The 4,878-nt window shown below is 42.8% G+C and overlaps 1 pseudogene across 1 annotated transcript; it reads left to right on the top strand.

The window, feature by feature from the left end:
* The first annotated feature begins 1,538 nt into the window (after nt 1-1,538).
* Nucleotides 1,539-4,558, top strand: LOC108543944 (nucleolar RNA helicase 2 pseudogene; annotated as a pseudogene). The gene has a single exon (XR_001889710.1). The product of XR_001889710.1 is annotated as a nucleolar RNA helicase 2 pseudogene (transcript).
* Nucleotides 4,559-4,878: the final 320 nt, after the last annotated feature.

Genomic DNA, 4,878 nt, shown 5'->3' with positions numbered 1-4,878 from the left:
ACTGCAACCTCCGCCTCCTGGGTCAAGTGATTCTTCTGCCTCAGCCTCTTGAGTAGCTGGGATTACAGACATGTGCCACCACACCCAGCTAATTTTTGTATTTTTAGTAGAGATGGGGTTTCATCATGTTGGCCAGGCTGGTCTCGAACTCCTGACCTCAGATGATCCACCCGCCTTGGCCTCCCAAAGTGCTGGGATTACAGGCGGGAGCCACTTCACCCGGCCCCCAGTTCCTTCTTTAGAAAATGGCTCTTGACCTTGGGTGGGCATAAGGACCATAAGGTTGTTAAAAATGCAGATTCTTGGGCCCCACTCCTCAGCAAGACCGAATCTGGAGACATCTGGGGTGGGACCCAAGAATCTGAATTCTAACTGGTGATTAAAGAAATCCTGGGGGTCATGTGAGATCATGAATGTAAAAAGATGAGTCGACGCAATCCGAGGAGAAAAATAATGCAGATGCCACCAGGATCAACTTGTCACCATTGTTATCCACAATGTCACATTGTACCTTCTCCACCCAGAAATTTTTGAAAAAAATGTGTGGGAGAGTCATCCAAGAAATACGACCAGTCTGATGGCAGATCAGAGCTAAGTGCCTCCTCCATAACTTACATCAGTGTTACATCAGTGGTCCAACAGTAAATCTACTCGGTACCCACTTAAGTCTTTTTTTTTGAGATGGAATTTCACTCTTGTGGCCCAGGTTGGAGTGCAGTGGCACAATCTCGGTTCACTGCAACCTCCACCTCCTGGATTGAAGCCATTCCCCTGCCTTAGCCTCCTGGGTAGCTGGGATTACAGGCGTGCACCACCACACCCAGCTAATTTTTGTATTTTAGTAGAGACGGAGTTTCACTATGTTGGCCAGGATGGTCTCGATCTCCTGACCTTGTGATCCACCCTCCTCAGCCTCCCAAAGTGCTGGGATCACAAGTGTGAGCCACCGCATCTGTTCCCACTTAAGTCTTCTGAGCTTTAGAATATTTTTGGAAGTGGGCAGCGTATGTGCGGCACCTCTCATCTATTTTTTTTTTTTTGAGATGGAGTCTCACTCTGTCGCTCAGGCCAGAGTGCAGGGGCATGATCTCGGCTCACTGCAACCTCCACCTCCTGGGTTTAAGCGGTTCTTCTGCCTCAGCCTCCCGAGTAGCTGGGATTACAGGCGTGAGCCACTGCGCCTGGCCTCTCACTCATTTTTATATACTATCATAAAACTATTTGGCGTTCTTCCATGAAATCAAGGAATAGGTGACTTGTAGAAAACCTTTCAATTTGTCCTGGCAAGTGCAAATGATTTAGAATGGAACACAAAATACCAGACATTGTCATTAAACTGAAAGTAAATATCATTCCAGTGGTCTATTGCCATGAACTGGAATCCCTACAGCAGGGAAGCAGGCACTATTGGTATATGTCACATACAAAGACTCAGTTTTGTGTGTCAAAAATGGGCTTGTCTAGCTGGTAAGAGGTTACCGCCTGTATATAGGAATAAATGAAAATAATGAAAAGCGACCTCTTCCTCTCCACGCGGTTGAGAAGACTGGTTGGCCTGGGCAGCCTGTGCTGAAGATGCTGGGGAAACTCCGTAGTGACGCCAGTTTGGAATCAGACGCCGCAATGAAAAAAGGGGAGACACTGCGAAAACAAACCGAGAAGAAAGAGAAAAAAGAGAAGCAAAAATCTAATAAGACTGAAGAGAGAGCAGAAGAGGAAGAAACTGTTTCCCCCAAAGCTAAACAAGTTAAGAAGAAAGCAGAGCCTTCTGAAGTTGACATGAATTCTCCTAAATCCAAAAGGCAAAAAAGAAAGACGAGCCATCTCAAAATGACATTTCTCCTAAAACCAAAAGTTTGAGAAAGAAAAGGAGCCCATTGATAAGAAAGCGGTTTCTTCTAAAACCAAAAAAGTGACAAAAAATGAGGAGCCTTCTGAGGAAGAAATAGATGCTCCTAAGCCGAAGAAGATGAAGAAGGAAAAGGAAATGAATGGAGAAACTGGAGAGAAAAGCCCCAAACTGAAGAATGGATTTCCTCATCCTGAACTTGACTGTAACCCCAGTGAAGCTGCCAGTGAAGAAAGTAACAGTGATATAGATCAGGAAATATCTGTGGAACAAAAGAAGGCGCTTTCTCTAATTTTCCCATCTCTGAAGAAACTATTAAGCTTCTCAAAGGCCGAGGAGTGACCTTCCTGTTTCCTATACAAGCAAAGACTTTCCATCATGTTTATAGTGGGAAGGACTTAATTGCACAGGCACGGACAGAAACTGGGAAGACATTCTCCTTTACCATCCCTTTGATTGAGAAACTTCATGGGGAACTGCAAGACAGGAAGAGAGGCCGTCCCCTCAGGTACTGGTTCTTGCACCTACAAGAGAGTTGGCAAATCAAGTAAGCAAAGACTTCAGTGACATCACAAAAAAGCTGTCAGTGGCTTGTTTTATGGTAGAACTCTCTATGGAGGTCAATTTGAACGCATGAGGAATGGGATTGATATCCTGGTTGGAACACCAGGTCGTATCAAAGACCACATACAGAGTGGCAAACTAGATCTCACCAAACTTAAGCATGTTGTCCTGGATGAAGTGGACCAGATGTTGGATATGGGATTTGCTGATCAAGTGGAAGAGATTTTAAGTGTGGCGTACAAGAAAGATTCTGAAGACAATCCCCAAACATTGCTTTTTTCTGCAACTTGCCCTCATTGGGTATTTAATGTTGCCAAGAAATACATTAAATCTACATATGAACGGGTGGACCTGATTGGTAAAAAGACTCAGAAAACGGCAATAACTGTGGAGCATCTGGCTATTAAGTGCCACTGGACTCAGAGGGCAGCAGTTATTGGGGATGTCATCCGAGTATATAGTGGTCATCAAGGACGCACTATCATCTTTTGTGAAACCAAGAAAGAAGCCCAGGAGCTGTCCCAGAATTCAGCTATAAAGCAGGATGCCCAGTCATTGCATGGAGACATTCCACAGAAGCAAAGGGAAATCACCCTGAAAGGTTTTAGAAATGGTAGTTTTGGAGTTCTGGTGGCAACCAATGTTGCTGCACGTGGGTTAGACATCCCTGAGGTTGATTTGGTTATACAAAACTCTCCACCAAAGGATGTAGAGTCCTACATTCATCGATCCGGGCGGACTGGCAGAGCTGGAAGGACGGGGGTGTGCATCTGCTTTTATCAACACAAGGAAGAATATCAATTAGTACACGTGGAGCAAAAAGTGGGAATTAAGTTCAAACGAATAGGTGTTCCTTCTGCAACAGAAATGATAAAAGCTTCCAGCAAAGATGCCATCAGGCTTTTGGATTCCGTGCCTCCCACTGCCATTAGTCACTTCAAGCAATCAGCTGAGAAGCTGATAGAGGAGAAGGGAGCTGTGGAAGCTCTGGCAGCAGCACCGGCCCACATTTCAGGTGCCACGTCCGTAGACCAGCGCTCCTTGATCAACTCAAATGTGGGTTTTGTGACCATGATCTTGCAGTGCTCAATTGAAATGCCAAATATTAGTCATGCTTGGAAAGAACTTAAAGAGCAGCTGGGCGAGGAGATTGATTCCAAAGTGAAGGGAATGGTTTTTCTCAAAGGAAAACTGGGTGTTTGCTTTGATGTACCTACCACATCAGTAACAGAAATACAGGAGAAATGGCATGATTCACGACGCTGGCAGCTCTCTGTGGCCACAGAGCACCCAGAGCTGGAAGGACCACGGGAAGGATATGGAGGTTTCAGGGGTCAGCGGGATGGAAACAGAAGATTCAGAGGACAGCGGGAAGGCAGTAGAGGCCCGAGAGGACAGCGATCAGGAGGTGGCAACAAAAGTAACAGATCCCAAAACAAAGGCCAGAAGCGGAGTTTCAGTAAAGCATTTGGTCAATAATTAGAAGATTTATATAGCAAAAAGAGAATGTTTGGCAATATAGAACTGAACATTATTTTTCTTACACAGTTAAAAGCACATTGTGCCTCCTTTTGACCACTTGCCGAGTCCCTGTGTCTTTCAGACACAGACAAGCTTCATTCAAATTATTTCATTTGATCATTGTAATTTATAACTTTATTGCTCCTTCTTCAGTGTTTCCTTTTGAAAGGTGTATGAAGTCATTACATTTTTATTCTAATGGATTATCTGTAGATTAGAAGATAAAATCAAATGTGTATCTGCCTATACTTTGTGATTTCACCTGTCTTTGTGCTCAAAACTGTCCCTTAATAGTGTCCTTCCCTGAAGTAAATACCTAAGGGAGTATAACAGTCTCTGGAGGACCACTTTGAACCTTTGGAAGATTTCCTCAGCCACCTGCCGAACAGTTTCTCATGTGGTCCTATCGTTTGTCTACTGAGACTTAATACTGAGCAATGTTTTGAAACAAGATTTCAAACTAATCTGGATTGTAATACGGTTTATACCAGTGTATGTGCTAGACTTGGAAGATGTAGTACGTTTGATATAGATTACCTATACTTATGTTCATTTTGATACATTTTTAGCTTCTCATTATAAGGTGATTCATGCTTTAGTGAATTCTTCACANAAAAAAAAAAAAAAAAGAAGAAGAAAATAATGAAAAAGCAATTAAAAATAAATGATATGTGCTCCTCTGTATTCCTTTATAGATTTTGTCCTTTGGTTTCAAATTTTTCTAGCCTTAACATTACCGAAGACCTCTCTTGAATAGTTAAAATAATATTGTCTTTTAAAAATTGTAAAATAGAAAATTTTAGAAAAATAGGGCAAAGAAATGATTCATTTCTCATTATCACTTTTGAGCATTGCAAGTCTTGTTCCATTTGTACACACATTTTGATGAATTTGGGATCAATGCGTCTCCACTTTTCATCTCATATTATGTCATGTGCATTTTC

Source organism: Rhinopithecus bieti, unplaced genomic scaffold (assembly GCF_001698545.2).
Source record: "Rhinopithecus bieti isolate Rb0 unplaced genomic scaffold, ASM169854v2 scaffold_1017, whole genome shotgun sequence".
NCBI classification, from domain to species: domain Eukaryota; kingdom Metazoa; phylum Chordata; class Mammalia; order Primates; family Cercopithecidae; genus Rhinopithecus; species Rhinopithecus bieti.
The sequence above is the reverse complement of the archived record's forward strand: the minus strand, read 5'-3'. Positions and strand labels throughout refer to the sequence as shown.